We start from the raw sequence: 21,794 nt of genomic DNA on the forward strand, positions 1-21,794 counted from the left end.
TGTACAGTCACAAGTGTTAAATAGGGCATGATTTAAAGCACGTGTGCATTAAACCATGACTGAGATATATGGAATTTAAAAACTGAGTTCTCCCATTCGATATTGTTATTTCATCTAAATTCTGAAAGAGTCACTGTCCCTCTGAGCAGGTGTAAAAAGAAACAGTGTTGAGTATTTCAGTTTCTTTCTTTTGACTACAATACTGTACACATGGTATGGAGTTCAAATACTTAATGTATCTCAAAGCACACAAAAGGACATTCAATTGATAGATGGAAATTTGAAGATGAAATAATGAGGAAAAAAATGAGAGTGATATATAAGGAATTTGAACATCTTGCAATAATTGTAACTAAATATTTATATGAAATTGTGGTGGAGGAGGATGTTCTTTTCAAGTGTTGTCTGGTTCTTTTTTCTTTCTTTATGTAGAAGTGCATAAGCACCATATATTTTGTTTGTTTGGGTATAAACTTGTCTACATTTATATGTATAAATATTGTGCCTATGTGATATTTTCCACATCTAGAGTAACTGAAACACACATTTAGTGAAAACAAAGAAATTCTTACCTCCTTGATTTGTAGCAAACTTACTGATTTTATTGTAGTACTTCCTCATGGTGATAAAACCCCTCAAGTATCGAAAAATCTGATTAAAATTAAAAGTCATAACAAAAAATACAAACCAACAAGAACTCTGAAAGGACAGCTTTGTGGTCAGTTATGTTATCCTCTTTGGACAGCACTAAACTATGTTTTAAGCATCCATGGTCCTATAGACAGTGCATAATACTTGTTTCACTTCCTCATAAGGATAAAAGTTAACATATGAAAAGTGTTCAAGGAGTTAGAAGTTCAAAAATTATTTTAAAGCAGCAGAACATTTTTTTACACCATCTTTTTTTTCCAAGTAAAACCAAGGCTTTTCTAAATCAAAATGTTTTCTGATTTAATTTACTGACCTGATTCTACCAAGACATGTGTGAGTCCAGCTTAAAAGGGAGCAGGGATCTGCAAAGGCATCCAGGCCTCTGATACACAGTTCCCAAGAGGCAAGATAGCCCAACAAGGAATCCATTTGAAAATTAATATTTCAGGTCATTTTTTGCAAAACAGAGCTGTCAGAAGCAGGTCAAACTAGGCAACAATAAATATTTGTTTAAGGTTTTGTGATGGCAGCCTGAGAAAAAGATGAGTGAAAAAAGGTCTTCCACAAAATATTTTGGCTTTGGAGTGACTGGGTTTCTTTCATCATGGACCCTTTTTGATGGGAAGCTCCCAGCCAGTTGAACTTTTGAGCTTTTCTCAGGATCCAAGGAAAGCAAGTTTATATGGAAGCTGTAGTGTGGTTGGTGCTGCCTTAATGCTGTGAACCACCTCTCCAATGCTTCACATGGCTTCTTGTGTAACAGAAGGTGGTGCTGTGGAGAAAAGCACTTGGAAAAGTGAATTACCTGGGAAAATGGTGGTGAGCAGAACGGCTGGGTGTGCTTTCCCTTAATCTTTGTTTTATTATGTGCCAGTAAGTGATTTTGTGTTGAGAACAGTACCCTTCCATATAGGAGTAACTTCTTGAAAATGATGGCATTCCTTCCAATTAGAGGGCATATGGTAATAATAACTCAATTTCTCAAGAGAGTCAAAATGTTGTTTATGAGCATCTCCAGAGAGCTGCCATAGGTTTCAGACAAATACTACAGATATTCTCTGTGGAAAAAGGCAGGACCTTATAAATTCATAGAACAACTTTATGGAAATGATTTGCAAATGGGGCTTGATAAATACAAATAAAATTTGTAAATACTGTGTCCTTTAGCCTGTATACCTCAAGAAGTACTTGCAGATGAGAAAAGGGATTACTACCATTTAGAGACAATGATAGACTTCCCAGTGTCACAGAAGATTTTGTAGCTTTCCAAACCACTTATTACTATAATTTTACCATATCACTTAGCCCACACTCTTCCTGGTTTTATCTAAGAATCTACGATATTCAAGTGGAACCAATAGCCTATGACTAGAATTTCTCAATCCTTCCTTTAATGAAAGCAAATCCTTTCTTCATTGGCAGTTGCACTTACATCCTACAAATATTTGGTTTCTGGGGAGAGAGGATAATAAATAAAGCCTTTAGCATCTGCCTAAGCAATAAATTATTGTTTTGCAGTTACTATTCTTACTGCATCCGTGTAGTGTAGAACAGTGACATGAAAAATATTGACTGTCTATTTTGGTGGCTGCTGGAGCAGACTAGAACCATCTTCTGGATCTCCTGTAGGTTTCTGAAAGACACTCTGTTGGTGCCATTATGTCTATAGAGTTCCAAAGCCAGCTCACAAAAAGAGAGGCAACACTTCAGAAAACGTGGCTTAGTATTTATGTAACATTTTTTGACGTCTGTTATAATCCTTCATGTGACTCAATAAATGTTACAGTGCATAATATAAAATTAGAAAAATCAGTTTAATAGAGTGTGATGTGATACTGCTACTAGATCTTTTCTAAAAAGTGGATTTAGTTGAGAGTCATAATCAAACAGTTTAACAAGGCTTTCTTTAGAACAGATCCTCAGTTTCAGCTCTGCATTCACTGCTGAACTTGTTTCAGGAAGGGTTATAGCTTTGACTGGCTTAGCTAGGTGTTCTTGCTTGTCAATATATTTCCAGAACAAATATACCTCATCTCAACAAAGAGATGTGAAATTGCATGATTATTAGTCTGTGCATATGGAATGGTTTCAGACAGTCCCTTAGAGGGGAAAGGGTAGTGGAGGGAAATAGGAATAAGAAATTATCTATGAAAAATATTGTTGCATTGTTCCCTGGGATACTGTGTATGCTGCAAAGTACAAAAGAATCTCTTTTTGTCTACCTGAAAATGTCATTATCCAGTCAGTCCTGCTCTGAGACCACATGACCAAAGAAAAGAAAAAAGAGGGTTGAGGAGAAAAGCAAGAAAAATGGTAACTTAATCATAAGGCTGGAGATAGTACTGAGGAGGGGAAAATAACCTTTATGCCTCCTCTTCTTATTTTGAGAACTCATTGCTGGCACTGTGCATGGTTAGTAACCTCTGGATCATTTCCTTCAATAGGTAGCTGAACTCAGGAATAGCATACAGACACACCCCAGTTTCCCTCAGATTTATGTTTTAGGGGTGGGGAAAGTTTTATATTGGTAGCAGGATAAAACAAGCAGACCTGTCATTTTGAAGCTTGAGACCTGTGTCTAGAAAAACGAAAAGACAAAGAAAATATGCCAAGGCCTTGAGCTCAGCAAGTTTTTTTTCCCAAATGTCTGGTGTCTGAGCACATAAAAGAAGTAGTGTCTTCTGTAATACAAGAAACTGTGTCACAAGAACCTCCATTAGCCTGCTATGGATCTTCATCTAAAAGAGCTGCATTATTTCCACTCTTATTCCAACCAGTCTGTAATGATTTTTTTCAAGCACTGCAAGGTAGATATCTGGGAAGAGTGTTTATTCAGCCTTCTGGAAGATGGAGTGTCTTGGATGGCAGCTGAGAGCACAGTGGCAGTTTCAGCAGCCTCGCTGGTAGCTATGGTTTGCCAGAGTTCTTTTCAAACAGAGCTCCTTTAATGCCTTAGCACTCGAGGATGCATCACAGCCCCACTGATATCCAAATCCAGCAACTGCTAAAAACTGGGTCCAAAAAATCCAAAAAGAAAGAACACATAATTTCTTTTTGTCCTTTCCCCCTTTTGTTGCCACTAGCCCTTGAGTTTTGAACCCAACATCTCTTGTTCATTGGAAACTGAACCTCTTGAGAAGTTAATTCCTGACTAAAGTCTTTAATTTAGGTCCACGCAGCTAGATATGAGAATATGGGGTTTTGAAGACCAAAAGCGTAGCAACCATTATTAAAGTGTGCAAAGGAATGTAAATACAAAAAAAAAAAGAGTAAATATTTACAAACAGATTTGAATAGCAAAGCAGCTAAGAAAATGAAAATAGATGTATGTTTTTGACTAGAAATTTCAACCTGATTTATCATTTTTAAAACTGCAATTAGTTATGCAGCTTCAAATGCAATTTCAATGTGAGGAATAATTCTTTTTGTCATTTTCCCACTGGCTGGACACAAGATTTGCTTGTGAGGGCAGGGTATTTTAGAAAGTCTTATTACATTGCTTGTTGATTTGAAACAATAATAAAATCCTGCTGCTAAAACTGTCCCTTCTGGCACCATTTCACTGCATTTTTGAAATACAAGGTAACAGAATAATGTGCTGACAACTAAAATATACAAAACACTTTTGATGTTACAAAAAGACAAATATTGTTCATAATGAGATGTGTTACCTATTATGTCAGACAATCATAAAGCTAAAAATCTGCAAATGACATGGAAAATTTGTTGTTCTGGTTCAGAAAAGTAAGAAACATCACAAGCTTATCTTAGAACATGTTAATTTTTTTATTTGTTTGTGCCACCAAAGAAGAAACAAGGATTTTGAGGATGAGCATAAAATTTTCATTTTGGAAGATTGCAGCTTATCAGAGGGTAAATACTTGGATTTCTTTTTATGTATTTGTAAGGGAAGAGAGAAGAAGCAAGCAAAAGAAAGTGAAGTGCAAATGCTGAGGTGATTGAGGAGGGGATTGGAGAAAAACTCCTGAAATTAAAAAAAAAACCAACATAACATACATTTTCCTGAAAGATATTCTGGTATGTGACTTTTCTCTGTCATATCAGTAATTAAATCTGAATTTGTGTCCATTACTTAACTCTTGGTGGATACTGGAGTATAGGGCTTCCAAGGACCTGTTTCTTTCAGAGCTCCTCTACCAGAAATAATCTTCATCAAGGCAAGACCGAGGATCTCAGCCTCTACTGATATTCTGACTCCACATGCCCAGGCTTCATAGTGCTTCTTGCAATAGTATGTGTGTGGCAAAGCTGAGTATTACCAGCTAATAAGACCAGCTGCAGAGCAATGCAGAAAAAAAAGTGGTTAAAATTTATGGTCTGTGAAAATGTGGTGGTAAGAGACATGCTACAGAGGTCACTGGGGAATGAAGTGGAAATGCTTCTTCCATCTCTTGCTCTGCAGAGGACTCCATTGAAAACTCCTGCTGCTCTCCTGAGAGTCACAATGACTCTCAAAGTGTGTTAAACATGTATATCTCATCCGATAAGATGTCAACAGAAAGAATTTTTAGTTTAAAAAAAAATCCCCCTGGGATCTCTTCAGAACTCAGTCTTTCCTCCAGGTTGGTGTTGTGCTTACCTTCCCATCCCTCTGCTGCTGTCCTTAATAGTTGTTGGAACTAAATTAGGTTTTTAGTCTCTATTTGCTCCATTTTAATTTATTTCCTTTGCTTCTTTTGTTGCAATTTTGAAGCAAGTGTCTGAATTTGACTGGGTTATTGACTGTTGACAAAGAGTGCTTCAATTGTGCTCTGGAGAGACCTGTTAGCATTTGGCAACACAACTCTCCAAATATTTCATCTGAACTGAGCATACTCTCTCCCAGGGCAGTAGCGACTAAACAAGATTTTCTCTGTAATTATTTCTCCCAGGAAGTGAGTTGAAAGTATATTACCACTATGCCCTCAATTTTCTCCTGCATTTGCTCAGGCAGTGGGAAAGAGGACTTATCTGACTTGAATGCCGAAGAAATAATACTTGGACTGTACAAGATACCAGAGCAATAATTAGGATAAGACTGCTGAGAGCTAGGGAACCTGGGACAGTGGTGGGGGAAGGACGATGGTGAAGAGCTGAAAGGAAATTAGATGAAGAGCTCAGTTAGAGACATTGGAGCTTGTATATCAGAAACATTTAATTAAATTGAATGAGCAAATCAAAGAAAACAAATTGAGCCTCACTGACCCAAATGATTGTGTCTAAGAAAATACTCAGGAATGCCAAGGGTAACTCTGAAGTTGAAAAAATGCAAGTTTATGGGATGATACACAGCTTTAATTATACAGAGAAGTGATTTTTTTTCCCCTCCTAGCTCTGGTTTGATACACAGGAATCTGATGTGCAGGCATATGGTAAATTACAAGCATTTGCATGTTCCGTGGGCAATAATCAGGGTCTGATATTTCTGTTGGTGTTGTTACTTTAAGTTATCAGCTATATTAGAACAGGTTAGGGTGATGTAATCTCTGAGATGTGTGAATGCACAAGGGAGGTTTTTTAATCTGGTAAGTTCTGAATTCTGGACAAGAAATTTGGCAATGGATGGTATGAAGGGATATTATCTCTTTAGGGAAGGTGACATTTAATATCTTTTTTGTCCTGATCTTTCTTTTTACATATTTTTATTCTTTAGAATTTAGATGCAGGGCTCTACCAACTACTTAATTTGCTTGTAACACTGAGTTTCTGACTACATTTATGTTCTGGAATATTTTTTCTGACCACCTGGAATGTTCTTCTGCACTGACTTCATTAAAATTGGTTTTTCATAAAAAAGCCTTTTAAATGTCTTTGATAAACTTCCTGCTAGGCAGCACTGACAGTTTTGTTTTGGTGTGGTGTCTATTGCTGGATCTTGCAAAGCAAGAAGGAAGATGTACCATGTTTTGCAGTTTGATGTACTTGCACTTTCAGAGCTTTCATCTTCTTTTTTTTCCTCAAAACCTGAAAATAGTTGTGTTAAAACAAATTGCCAGGTTTGCAGCTTTCCATCACTCCATTACCTTTGGTAATTTCATAAACAACAGACTATGCTTAAAGCAGTTCTGCTTAGAACTTCAAGTTGTGCTGTGGAGTGAAAATGTCAATTTGTCAGTTGTGACAGTCCCCAATTTACACTGCAAATGAGCAGTGAAGTTTTCACAGCTTGCTCTGTTAATGCCAGTGTGCTAATGAAACTGAATTTTGTTTTCGTTATTCAGATTTCTCATCACTGGCTGATTAGAAAAAGTTTTCTGAGCCTCCTGATCACGTCCATTTCCATTCCCAGGTTACAGAAGCTTGTTGCTATCAATAAAGGAAAGGATGTGAGGAAGAATTGCCAAGTAGGGTTACACTGTGTGCAGAATGCTAGGATGAATGGAATTACTTCCTGCTCCCTTTGTGTTTATTTTTGTAATTGGATAAGGAGTGGTGCAACCAACCATGAGAACCTCAAATCCTATAAGCAAACAAAGGCACAGGATTCTGGAAAACACTGAAAAAAAGCGAATGTTTCGCTCTTTGCTTCTACATCAGGATCACTGAGTGGGTAAGGTTTAGAGGCCAAAATAAAAGCACCTGCTCACAGTGTGTATCCTCTCAGGATGCTCTGTTGGTAAGTTTTGACCATGTTAAGCTGTTTATGTGCTGCTTTATTCACAGCTGTTTCCAGTTTGTTTAGTTGAGCTGCTACACAGAAGCAGCTTTTAAAGAGGGAAGGGTGGCTGTAATCCATCACAAATTTGTCTGTTTGTTTTTGTGGGTTTTCTTTTTTGTTGCTTGTTTTCTTGGGCAGAAACTCACCATATAAGACTAGCATAGGGACATGGAATCTCTTTTGAAAACAAAGCTCACTATCAGCTGGAATTTCTGCCTCCTGATTACTGTAGAAAGTAGGCACTTTTTAGGTGCTTTAGGTTCTGGAAATTGAGCAGTTTTTGCAGATCTGGCTGAATAGCCTGTGGTTTTTATACCAGGTAAGCACCTACCTAATGTAAATCACACTGTATTTGCCTGTTGTACTAATGTGATATAGGATGAAGTGGTTTATCTCCCTGGGAATTAAGATCTGCAGAAATTTACTTGTGTCATATTGAGGTTTTGGTTGATGTACACATCACCTGTACTTTTCCCAAGTGCCAGGAATATCCCTTGGCATTCTGGCTGCTTGGAGCAGGGCAGGCACTAGTGCTTATGGGGCATAGCTGGGCCTTGATACTCCAGGGATATGCTGAACTGGAGAGCTGAGATCTGCTTAAGAAAGGGGTCAGTTGGCCTAGGTAGGCCCTTACTCCATATTCACCCAAATGTTTTTGTGCAAACTTGGCTGTATTATTCCTGACAGCTGGTTAGGATTACCAGTTGATTCTATTTCAATGATATCAGGAAGATAACCTTCTCCCTCCCCCCCAAGAATATGGAAAGGATTTAGTGCTGATAGCCTAAGACCTTAAAGAATTCTTCAAGTGAACTGCTGCTAGTATAAGATCTCCTGCCTTGTGCCACCAGCATTATGGAGTAAAACATCATTCAAGTATCACTACAGCAAATGTAGATATCCATTAGCATTTTATGAAAGTGTTTCTTTTTTATACAATGAGAGCTCTCTGTATTTTATAGTTTTCTCATTACTGCCAGCAGCTTGATTCCATTAAAAAAAACCCCTGAAAACCAGAAGGGAAGCTCGGTATAAATACAAGCAAAGGGGAAATTAACAAAATCCATTAACTTTTTTTTCAGTGATTTTTGTCTGTATTGAATCCTCTTGTGCTTTGGAGAATTTCACCCTCTGGTGTCATCCTTTTGCAAGAGCTGTATGAGTTGGCATGACTGCAAACAAAGTTGTAGTTTGCATCTCAGAGTGTGTTAAAAATCCATCTTTTTCAGAAATACAAGTTTATTTCTGCAGTAACAAGCATTGCATATGCAGATATATCCCAAAATCAAGAGGATAAATATTGATAAACTTTGATTTATTGGATTTCAACTGCTAGAGCAAATATAATTGTTCAGTACAACACTACAGTCTGATAACACAAATTTTTCATTTGGCAGAAGCAGATGTTTACAGAAGACATGTTAATTGCAAGTTAAGAGTAAGGTGGTAAGGAATACTTGGGGTGGTGCATAATTTAGGTGATGGTGTAGAAAAACGCTATACGTGCATTGCCTGCCTTCTGGTCATTCTGAGTTTCACCAATGAACAGATGCTTTTCCAGAGGTGTAAAAAAATGTGATGTAAGCTAAAGGGAGGATAATTGTCTGCTACATACCAGCTAAAAGCAAATAAATTGTGTGGTAGTACAGCCATCAGCCTGTAAAACATATGAGGAGCTGCTCTCTTGTTCAAGGTGTTCTTGAATAATAGTGGTTAAAATTTTAGTCTGGGCTTGCACAGCAGGACTGGGGAGAACATCTTTTTCCTTCTAACTAATTTACTTCAAAAATCATCCTCTTCTAGGCGAGACAGTTTCTGTTTTGTTTTTTTGTTTGTTTGTTTGGGTTTTTTTTTAGGTTTTTTTTGTTTGGTTGGAATTTTTTAAAAAGCACTTAGAAATATTTATTGACATTTGTAAGACAATAGTATCTTATGTGTTTATAGTTTTAGTTCTGTAGGGACAAATCTGCAGATTGTTTCTCCTTCGTGGATTCACTGGAGATGTGATTTTGTCCCTTTTCCCCACGTGTATGGGATTCTGATGAGTTTTGCTGGACCAGTAGGTAGAGCATGGAGAAAGCCAAGTGTGATTAAAGTCAAGACACTACTTCATTTAGACATCTTTGCTGTGGTTGCTTCATAGCAACAATACAAACTGTGTGAATTCAAAGAAACTTGATCATGTTTTCAATTGGTCTACCTTATCTGCAGGGATCCTTACTCAAAACCAGTTGTCCATCTGAAATCAGTAATTCAATATGCTCAGATACTGTGGGTGTGGGAGTATTACTCTAATATTTAGAGGGATAGTCAAAAAGTATTTAGCAGTCTGAGCAGGAGAAAGAACTGCAACTTTGAAAATTTAAATACTTTACAAAATCCATCTATGCTGAGGGTCTTTTAATGCTTCGAATGTAAGCACTGTTTTCATTCCACAGGACTTAGTATTCTTTTTAATTGTGTGGTTTAAGTTGTACTATCCGGTTTTAAACCTACATCTGGTTAAAAATTATATGATTTGAAAACACTGTTGGTATTTTTTACCTGCCAGAATGTCATGAGGGTTTCTGAAGTTGTAACCAAGAGGAAGAATTGGGTATGTAGCCTTAGTTCTTCCTTGTTTCTGGTAGCCAGGCTCCAACTGTGACTTCTGAATAATTGCTTCCTTGCTGCCATCACCTGTTGCTGTATAGATTTTTCATCTCACTTACTTTTTCCAGGAATATAATGGGAATTAAATACCTCTCCTGAATGGATTGACAACACTTGCTACTTGTGGGCCTAAAAAATAAACTCTTCTCTGTCACTGGCACTAATTGTGCACCTTTTAGTTCAGGAAGGATTTTAGTATTAGAAAGATTCTTGAAGGATCAGGTTGCTTCTGATCTTTGTTAGCATTTTGTCAACCTGTGAAAATTTCTGTCTGAAGAGGCTGCATAGGAAAGAAATTCTCTCCTCTTTTCTACAATTATTATTCCAAATAGTAATTAGTAATTAATAGAATATTTTAGTTGTTTTTTTTTAACTTTTCAACCACCAGAATTAGCCACAGCGAGGATTATTCATTCACCCGTGTGTTTTGCAGACTTTGACTCTGAATTGAAAGAATGAATTGTATCATGTATTAGTGGTGACTTGCTCAGTTTAGCTGGATTCTTTGGAGAGTGTGGCACCAAACTGGAACTAGAGAAAACATGGATGAATGGATGACTTTGCCTTGCAGGTCCTTGAGGCTTTTCTGCAGTGTGATTCACCGTGCTTGCCATCTACTGTGCTGGTCTCTGTGCTGTTGTGTTGTTTTCTCTCTGGTTTGTTTTGATAACAAACTCTTGGAAGCAATTTTGGGTCATAAAGTTAACAACTGAGCTAAGCATTGCAAGTGTCTGCGTTGCTCAGTTTAACTGATGATACTCTAGAGAGATATACAGTTAATAGGGCTAATTTTTATCTCCTAGCTCTGCAAAAAAAAAAGTTTTGGTATCAAAGTTCTCTCAGATGAAGGATATGCACTACTTCTAATTTAAATAATCTATTTTTATGTCATATTTGAATACTATTTTAAAACTTTCACAACAAACTAACTCAAAAAGACTGGAACATTTTTTTTTTCCACTGTAGTGGCAAATCTTTTATTCTTACTCTATAATCTTTTAGCTAAATAAAATAAAGTAATGTTAGGGGGCTATTAGAGCTTCTAATTTCAGTTTTTAAGTTGGTAACATCCTCTGTAGGCAATAACTCTGTTAATTTTAATTGCTTAAAAAGGTCTTTGATTATACATTTTTGGCACCCACTCTAAAGTTCTGTTGATAGTCTGAATATAGTCTTAGATTTGGACATAAATATAGAATCATATAATTATAAAACAGTTAAGGCTGGAAAAGATGTAGTTCAACTGTTAACCAATTAAACAGTGTCCTCAAGCAAGTACCACATTTACATGTTTTTTAAACACTTCCAGGGACAGTAATTCCCCTGGGTGACCTGTCTCAGTTCTTGATAGGAATATGCTGAAATCATCAAATGTTGCTATCATCAAATGTTTTTAGAAATCTACCAGCATCATTTCTGGGTTAAACTGTTTCTTCTGTTCAGACTGGCCTGCAGATACTGATTCATGCTTTTATTGCACCACAGATTGATAAATTCCCTCTGGTCAGAAAAATACAGATTACTTGTAGACAGCCCAGCATTTCATCTTGTTGAATAACCATGGTTGCTGCTTGGAGAAACGGGTGTATGAAAGTTTCTTGGAATTTGGCATGTGTTAGGGCACTAAGAATCATGGCAGTGAGCCTTCTGAAGGCCAAGAAACTTTCTCTCTGACTTGCTCTGGTTTTTCCCTGTTGAAAAAAGGATGGTAGGTATGAAAGGACGTGATTTAGGGGCTGTAAACTTTTCTCCATGCTTTAGACAGTAGAACTAGAAAGTGTAATTCAACAGCCTGAGAAAGAGCTTCTCTGACCAAATATCTGTCTAATGTCTAGTTAAGAACTGGCCAGAGAAAATGTTCTTACCAGAACAAGAATCCATTATCTGATTCAATGCTCCATTATAGATCATCCAGACTGAGAAAATTTTAATTTTTTGTGTCTCATTATGGGATTTATTGAGCCTCAAAATGTTTTCTTAGGTTACATAAAAATGTAATTTAGGTTTGCACTTGCCTAAGATGTCTTATTTTGCTGTGAGATGGTTTGTAGATTATCTGTGTGAGGAGACTTCTATAAATTTGTAATGACTTATGACAAATTCCTATTTATATATTTTTTTTCACCTTAGGAAATAGCTTTCAAATCTGTACTTGCAAGCATTTCATGTTCTTGTCTGAACTTTTGACTGCTAATTAGTCACTGTTGTTAAATTGTTCAGAATTTTCATGTCTACAGACAAACATGAAAGGTAGATTTGATTGTTCAACTAAACCCATAGACCCTTTTTTTACTAGAGGTCAGTGAAGACTTGGAGAGGTTATTTGGTACTCTACGTTCTGTGGTTCTATCTTGCAATTTTCAAGCTGTGCTTTAGCTATGATTGGGGTAAAAGGAGCAGTAGCCAGTGTGGGTCTGCAGCAATAATTAGAGAAGAAATGAATCAGTGCTGTCAGAAATGCACACATGTTCTAACTGAGCAATTGCTTCAAGTAGAATATTAAAATCAAGATAATGTCTGATGAGAGGGGAGATACTGAAATACAAGAATTAGAGATTTCATTGCTAGGTGTCTTGTTAAATGTGTAGATGCACAGGTAACTCTGAAGCTGCAGAGAGGTTTTGGTAGGTCTCGCATAAATACGAAAAAAGTTCTGGCATCCCTGCTGATTTTTGGGTTTGTGTACTGGATAAGATATCAGCTTTTTCTTCTTCATTTTCTTTGAATTATTTTAGGGGAGAGCAATTTTCACACAGAGTACCCCACTGCTATGGTGAGAAAGCTGAATTGCTTTCATGTCCAAGTGTACTGTCAGTGTCTGGAGCGTGGTGAAGAAGGGTTTTTTGTATGAAAGAACATTAATGTGCTGTAGAGCCCAAAGACTGTGCTCTGTATTTTATGTCATGTTCTGCCACCCTTCAGGTTAACCAGTCCTGGCAGTTCCCCCAGTGGTAGTGAGCTTGATGAACCTACATGATAATTTAATATGGAGAATATTCAATCCTGTATGGTAGAGACATTTGCAGAGCTTAAAACACCTTTGGAGATCAATGACAACAGTATGAAAGGAAAGGTGGACAGGAAAGAAATTGGTAAGTTAAGGAATTAATTTAAAATTTATTTTTTAAATTATCTTTAAATTAAAACACTTCTCAGATGAGTCCAGTGACGGCACTTCGTAAGTGTGGGAATGGTTGTATTCAGGAGTAGATTGCAGCAGGGTAAGACCACTATTACTCTGTCATCTATTAAGAGTTTGAAAGAATGTGTTTTTTAGGGATTTGCTCTTTTATGAGCAAGTCTTACTACATACTGATAAAAACCGTAGAAAATTAGGATTGAGAAAAATGGCTGTAATATGACTAGAATTCACTAACAGGTGATTATTTTGTCAGAAGAGGTATAATTTGTAGGAAAAAAAGTACTGTCTTTTACTAGAGCCACTCAAAACAGCTGGAAGAACAGATAAGCTTTTTGGACATGGCTGAGCAAGGCCTAATTTACACAAAATACTGTTGTTTTTCTAATTGTATCCAATGTTCTACTCAAAGACACTTTGCTTTCCTATCATTTTACTCCCCTTATGTTCTTTTACCATCCTGATAATAAGAGGGCTCCCTATGAATTGTTCGAACCATCTTACAGGTATTGAGAGGCTAAAACCTCCACTCTCACAAAAAAAATATTAAAAAGCATGTATTGTTCTCACTTAATTTTTAAAATAAGATTTCCAGAATGACATTGCTACTAAAAATAGCAAATACAGAACTGACAGTGGATGTGTAAAGACCCATCTGTGCTACTCAATTTTTTTCTCCCACCATGTTTTATATTTGATATTTAGAGCACCCCAACCTTATATATTAATTGTCTAATACTTCTCTGAGTGGTAACTCATGGAGACTAATTAAAAGCAATCATCCTTTCTGTAATTTGCTGAAAATTGAAGATCAGATTAAGAATTAATTAATTTGGAGATATGGTAGGAAATGAAGCAGTCAAAATTACTTGTCAGTCAAGAATATAATTTGTACTTCTTTGGTTTCATGTCAGAAATATCCCCTCTCCAGGCCCTGCCTGGCTGAACAAGTCTTGCCCTGTGCTGTCCAGCCTTGAGAGGGCAATAGAAGTGAGAACCAAAGAAATGCTGAGACATTCCCCTAGAACTAGCACTTAGATGTTGATGGTATGATGAGAGCCATATTCAGATCTCATTAGCATTGAGAAATTTTGTATCTGACTTTTAGAGAAACCAACCCCTCATGAGTTGGTGGGAGTGGGAGGCTTTACACTGTGGTGCTCTGTAAACCCTACGTTTGACAGACATCTGAATGTGTGTGCATGGATATGAATATAGAAAGTTATCCACTATGGAAGTGGCCTGTCTTGGTCATGGTGTGTTCCCTGCCAGTTGAGATGCTCGCAGCAGAGAGCAGCAGGTCTTTGCTGAAGAGATGTGCTGTGCTGTGTTTCAGATGAGTGACAAATTCACGACAGCATTGCCTCTGTCTGGCCATGCATTCCTGTGGTTGTAAGATGGTTCATTCACTGGAAGCAAAGATTGAACTGCTTCATTCTCACCCTCATCCAGAGAATTCAAGGTTTTCCAAAGAATAATTTTTTGTGATCTAATTAAAGCACGTGTTTAATGATAGGCTAGAGGAAGGAAGTACTGAAAGTGGTAGGAAGACATGAAAGATTGCCAGATGCCTGCTAGAACAGCATGTTGCTAAGTAGTCACACAGAGAGATGATGGAAACTTCAACTGCAGCCCTACTTGAAAATGCTCCCACAGAGATCTGCTTATTAACTAACACCAAGAATTCATAGCAAGGGAAGCTGAGAAAGCAGCTGGGATGGTGAATGCTTCATTGACAAGGGACAATTGGACCCAGAGTAACAAAGTGTGTTCTGTCTCTGGGGATGTTATGCCTCTGTCTGGCATATGGCTTCTGGAAAAATTGTAAAGAGGATACACGTACAAAACTGGGATGTTCCTCTGAGTTATCTGGAAGCCCAAGTGGGTGCTCATCATCCTGAGCTGGCTGCTTATTCCAGCCTCTTTCCTTCTCTCCTCATCTTTTGATAACATCATTTTTGTGTTGATTCATCTACAGCCACCTCATCTCCTTTTCCATCTGCACCCCCCCCCCCCCACCCCCCAAAACTGACCTCACCTGGAAAAATAGCCACAGAACTAAGAGAACCATCTTACCAGGGAAGGCTGCAGCCTACATATGAATGAGGAAGGGACCTTGAAATGGCAGGGCCACCATTTTATGATGGTGCTTCATTTTATCACTTTTATCACCTACTTTTTGGGCTAGTCCAGTGATAAGCACCTAGTAATAAATCTGTCACATAATACATAATACAGTGCATGCAGCACTATCATTAGATATAGCTAAATATTAAATCACAAAGAAATTTCTAGAGACATTATAATCTAAACATTCTAGAGAGAAAAACAGATTTAACATTTGATGATATTGATATATGCAGCTAGTAAATCTAAACATGAGCAAGATAGAATCATATCCAACCATGGAAATTTAAAAATAATGTCTGTGTGACATGTGGTGTAAGTTAAAATGCTGGGTCCTGAGCCTACAATCATCTGTCTGTATGTCTGGTTTGAGAGGCATGAGGGAGTTCTCTGTGAGTCACAGCCTTGGAGGACTCCTGTGCAAAAGGGATGATTTTGAGGCTAGAAGATAACAGGTGTGTGGAAGTACACCTGGATTCAGAATTTGTGAGTTCAGTGACGCCTAACCCCAGGGTTTTTCACTCTTCTATTTTGATCTGTGGTAGAAACTGATGCTTCTCAAGTTTTTCTGTAGTGATGACATTTTCTTCTTGCTGTGAGGCACTCTGGTAATATTAATATAAATTAATTCTAATACACTTGGAAAAAATACTATTTTCCCTTCAATCTGGGGAATACCACCAGGGTCCAGAGTAAATGTACTTTTACTGAGACTAATTCTAGGTTTCTTGGCTATATGTATTCTTAATTTTTTCAAATCTATGCCATTGTAGTTTTCTGTTTATACTTCAGATTTTCATGATTTTGTTTTTGATGCTGCTTAAGTATTCTCTGACAATCTTTGTCCTTTAATATAGAAAGGTTTAAAGTCCAACCTAGTAAGGTACTCCTGCACTGAGGGCTTTTGAAGACTTATCTGTTCTAAGAGCTGTGCTGTACGGCAGCTGCAGATGTTCCCATAACTTACCTCAGCTTCCTTAGACCTAATGGGGAATTGAAATAACTGTAACAGTGAAAGACCTTTAGAAAAATATCTTCTTGCCTGTAAAACTATGAAGACTTCTGGTATTTGGCTGCAATAACTTTGCTCAGCCACGCCATAGGAAGAACAGCATGACACAATCTGTGTACAGAAAAATTCTTTATTCCCTGACGGCACAAATAATGTATATTTAAAGGAATGAACATATGTTTACACATATGTGTTTGCATCAAGGTCTTTTAAATATATGGGTATGTTGACATCTCTACAGGAAATATATGGCTTTACCTTTTAGTAGTCACTTACTGTTGCCACCTCCAGACAAATAAATGTATGTTAACAACTTCTGTTCATACAGAAATTTCTCTTCAAATTGATGCAAACGGGAGAGAGGCTGAACTGCTGTGAAAATTCAGAGCTCTGTTATGTATGTCTTGTGCCTGAGATTGTGGTCTGGCTGATGTTTTATGTGTTAGTGTACATGCACCTGATACACCTTGGTAGTTGCTGTATAAAGTCTATTGAATGTGTTTGTCTCTGGGATGCAAAGGCAAAAGTGATCCCCTCAGCTGGTGTACATATGAGTAGAGACTGATTTGAAACCTCTGGTATCTGAAGTTCCAGTTTGAACTGGGGTGACAGAAGTTTTCACAGCCAAATGGCTGCACCAATGCTGACCTGTTACTTGTGGTGTTGATGTGGTGACGTTTTGGTTTTCTCTTTGCCCTGATACTTCCCTGAGTGGTGGGAGGGTGTAAGCATTTCATGCTCTGCAGTTTTGTCCTTCTGAAGATCTTGGCTGACAGGTAAGCTCCAGTTTGATTTGCGGTTTCGCGTGATAGCAGCAGAGATCTTGCATGCATGTAATCAGTCCCTTTGAGAATGGCATAGTGTTATGCAATGTCTCCGAGGGATTTTTCAAGAGTTTTGGGAGGCCTAGCAAGGATCTAGTTTATGCAGGTCTAATCTATGATAGAAAAACTAAATATATTCATCTTCTAGAAGATATACAGTCTTAGCAACTTTGTTGAGGATTAATACTGTGGTCAGAGCCTCTGGCTGAGCCCTAGATCCTGGTCTTGGGTTTTGTCAGAGAGGTTTTATTGAAGCTAAATTCTGTGGGGTTCAAGAGTTTGTCAAGACTTCTCTGCAGGGGATGTTATGAAAGAAGTGTGGGGAGAAAATAAAAGAAAATTAACTCAGTAACTGTAGGTGAAAAAGAATTTCCTGCCTTCCCCCACCCCCCCCAGCTCTTCATGTTCTGAGGTTTCAAGGCTCTTCAGCTGGGACATCTCATGTCACTTCTATAGAAGATGCAATTCCTCCTCCATGTTACAGAAGATAACAAGCAACACAGGGGTAGCTGGTAGCTGAGGTCAGAAACAGTTTTGGGGAGTAACATCTGAGGATGCTCAGTGAGCAGATATAGATTTTGTACCAGCTTAGAAATGCAGAGGGGCAGAATAACAACACACATGTGGCTTCCCTAAAAAAGAGGAATTGAGTTAGCAGTGTGTCTGGCTTACTTTTTGTAAACAAAGAGCATGGGGAAATTTTGAATGGCTGATTTTGTTCATCAGGGAGCTCTTACAGGTAGAAGTTGCATTATAATTTATATTCTTAATTTTATTAGATGACAGTCCAAAGGCCAGGGTATACGTTGAGTTTCAAGTTCTGTATTTTTCATATGGATGGCATTAACTTTGCAAGGTAATATTTTATCTTGAATCAGTGTGAGAGTGGTAGGGCTTAAAATGAGTGATAATAAAAGGGAAACATTAGCCACTTAAAGTGTGTAACTCTTAGTTCAAACTTAAAGATTGATTTGAAGTTCCTGTTCTCTCAAGCTGATTGGAGAACAACGTTTCTCCTAGTCTTGCACCATTCTTACAGGCAAGCCTGCGTCCAAGTATATTGATGCCAAGTAAGAAATTATATTTTTGTGGGCTAAATGCTGCCATGTGTGAAGATTAGATACTGACTAGAGAAAACTGAGTTTGAGGATTTTTTTTTTTTGTTGAAACCTGCATTTCCTAGTCTAAATTTTGTGGTAGTTTGTAGGTGCTTAGTTGATCAAATGCTGGTTAACAGTGGGAAGCAGTTGGGAAGACTGGCAGTGCACTGGATGTTTATTACTCTCTAGTGTGTACCAAGGGTTTATGAGCACAGGGTTGAACTATACAGCTGAGGCACACCATGGGGTTTTCAACTGAAGAGGGCTGTATGGAAAGCTCAATTTCAGCCTCTGTATTTCTCCACTGCAGACATCACAGTTAGATATATATTTTTTCCCTCCAGTTCTACTGATATATGAAAATGAGCATCTGGAGGCTATTGTTCAGGATAGAGGAGGTAGCATCAAGTGGCTTAGTCATATCCAGTAGCCTTTTTAAAGATATGCAGGGAAATAATTTTGGTATGTAGAACCAGTAACTCCCTCTCTAGCATTGCATACACTTATTTTCAGGTCACTGTGTTCTTTGCTTGAATTGGAAGAGGCATTTCCTATTTAGAAATATATGATCTTAACTTAATAAAATGATCTTAACTTTTTTTTTTTTTTTTTTTGCCAATACATACCAAAAAAATATTTAACCTCAAAGGCAGATTGTTTTTCTGGAGATATTTTTTGAAGATGGTTATATTCTTCTCGTAGTTGATTTCCACTTTAATTGGCAAAAGCCTTCTCAAGATAAGGAAGGTGGATTGTGTTTCATGATCAACTTTTTGTGATGTCCAAGTACTGAAGCATCTCATCAGCACAGGCAACCTGAAATTTCACTTTCAGAACTATGTCCAGTACATGTTGGTGGTTTTTTGAGGGGTTTTATGTACCACTGAAGATTTTGAAGTTTGATTATTCTTTTTCACTTCAAGAGATAGAACACTGACTCTTTTTCTGGAGACTCATTATTTGGTCTGTTTTTATTATAGTCTCTATGTATTTGTAATCTGTATTAGTGCATACTGAGTGCAAGAGTGCTTAAAGCTCAGTCTTACTATCCTTTTGGAAGGACATTTCTTGTTTGCTTCAATAAATGCAGCAATATGGATTCATAAGAGCTACTGTTTACTGCATTCTTGAACACTTTGATTTAGCTTGAGCTAATTTCTGGAACAATTTTCTTGACACAAGCAACAAGGAGAGGCACATCTGTTGTGCCTAATTAATTTTTGTATGTGGATGCTGCATTAGTATAATTGAAGGCATGAGAAGAATATGATACTATTATGTAGAATTTTTTTATGCTCTCTCTAGTTCCCCAGTGTGGTCATATATGAATCCTATATCTACTTATTCTCATAATGACAATTTCAATTTGAGGCAGCTTTACTTGTGTGCCTTCCTCTGGAAGGCATCTTTACCCATTTTATTCTACTGAAGGATGAATTTGAGAACAGTATTTCTTTTGAGAATAGGTTCCATCTGTAGGTATTTCATTAAGGATTTATTTAGGTTCAAAACTTTGTATCTATGTTGATCCTTCTAAATTGTAGAACTAAGTATAAATTAAATTAAAGTAGAAATGTTTAGAAAAAATATTTCTAGTCTGATTGTTCATAATTTTAATGTCTGTGGTGCTCTAGGCTTCATCTACCAAGAAACCCAAATTACCAGCAGTCCCTACTGGAATAACTGTTATGGCCATTCATGTACTTATAGTTCTTAGACTGTGGTATGTTCTCCTGTTTTTTCTTTCTTTTGTTATGTTCTGAATACAAAAACACTATTTTAGACTGATTTTAGAAACTGCAGTGTGGAAAACCTTTAGGTCCCAGGGATTCATCCTTTTGATTGAAGCTAGTCTATGTTGGATCACAGAAACACATGATAGCTTTGTGATTTTATTTTGGGGAGAAAAATTTGCTGCTTAAATTCTTCTAACTTAAATACATGGGATGCAGTAGGGTTTTGATTAATGTGTTGGTAGCCAGCTGAAAACCTCAAGATATTTTGGTTTTGGTGTGGAAAAATTTAAAATGTGAGATAAATACTGTAATGTTTGTACATGAACACTTACAGAAAGGACTCAGATTTACACTGTTGAATCCCACTTTGGGAATATGAATAGACATATAATTTGTAGACTCATAGAACGGCCTGGGTTGGAAAGGATCTTAAAGATCATCTGATTCCAACATCACCACTATGGGCAGGGACACTTGTCACTATCCCAGGTTGCTCAGAGCCCCATTCAGCCTGGCCTTGAAAACACTTCCAGGGATGGGGCATCCACGGCTTCTCTGGGTAACCTGTTCCAGTGCCTCACCACCCTCACAGCAAAAAGCATCTTCCTAATACCCAATCTAAACCTGCTCTCTGCTAGCTTAAACCCATTCTCCCTTGTCCTATTCCTCCATGCCCTTGTAAAAAGTCCTTCTTCAAGTCTCTTGTAGCCCCTTTAGGTACCAGAAGGTGCTGTAAGGTCTCCTCAGGCCTTCTCTTCTCCAGGCTGAGCAATCCCAGCCTGTTAACATTGGAGATGTGCTCCAGCTCTCTGATTGTGGCCTCCTCTGGACTTGCACCAGCACTTTCACATTCCCCTTTTGGAGACCCCAGACCTGGATGCAGCACTCCAGGTGAGCTCTCACCAGAGCAGAGTAAAGGGAGATGATCACTCTGGTGCTGGTCATGCTTCTTCTGATGCAGCCCAGGGTATGGTTGGCTTTCTGGGCTGCCAGCACATATTGCTGGGCCATTTAGCTTCCATCTGTTGGTGTAGAAATATTAATTCATTTGATGGCTCTTTTCCTACCAAGAGTCACAGACCCATACCCAAAAAAAACATTTCAGGGGGGCAACAAACATTTCCAACCCCTCAACTTTTGTGTTGACAGATTAAGCTGCAAGATATACCAAACTGATACGAAATGCTCTTACAAATATTTCTGCTCCCCCAAAAAAGTTAAAGCAAGCCAAAAATTGTTGGGCTTCAATTTGATATCTTTATTCCTTGCTGGAAAATTAATTCTTATAATCTGAGGATTATGGTATTCTCTTGATGAACAGTCTCCCATAGAAACAGACAATTGCAATGTAAACAAATTAATGTAGGCTTTGGGTGGGATATTTTTAAAACAGTAACTGTTTTCCAAGTTATACCAGTTAGGTTCCGTTCTGGATGCTTGAGGAAAATAAAATCCTGTAAGCAAAAGCAGCTGGAGTTACAAAATGTTTTGAATAATATCTTTCCATGCTAATTCCATTTAGGAGTCCTATTTAAAATAGGAGACAACATTGTTTTTGTATTTGGACACTAATTAGACTCTAACGTCCTTGTTCAAGTTGAGTATAAAGCAAGTAATATTGGGGAAATATATATTGCATTGTTTTCTCTGTTTGCAATTCTTATGCAGGCTTCTGCAAAATCAGCTGTTCCTATTTGCCAAAAATTAAGAAACTGATTTGCAGCATTTGAATTCTTAGAAACACTTTAGTACAGACATTCTTATGTTGGTGTCATATTCCTAAATAGAAATGGAAATCTTTGGAGAAAGAAGATGAAATGTAAAAATTTTTTTCTACCAAATATCTTGTGTGAAAATACAAATGCATTTAAAGATAATTAGTGCAGATTTCTTTC

The 21,794-nt window shown here is 37.5% G+C and overlaps 1 protein-coding gene across 1 annotated transcript in view; it reads left to right on the forward strand.

The window, feature by feature from the left end:
- Window positions 1–21,794, forward strand: part of KCNK2 (potassium two pore domain channel subfamily K member 2) — a 72,980-nt gene that overhangs the window by 14,370 nt on the left and 36,816 nt on the right. The gene's annotated exons all lie outside the window — the stretch shown is intronic.

The sequence above is a fragment of the Cinclus cinclus genome, chromosome 3, assembly GCF_963662255.1.
Source record: "Cinclus cinclus chromosome 3, bCinCin1.1, whole genome shotgun sequence".
In the NCBI taxonomy this organism is placed as follows: Eukaryota; Metazoa; Chordata; class Aves; order Passeriformes; family Cinclidae; genus Cinclus; species Cinclus cinclus.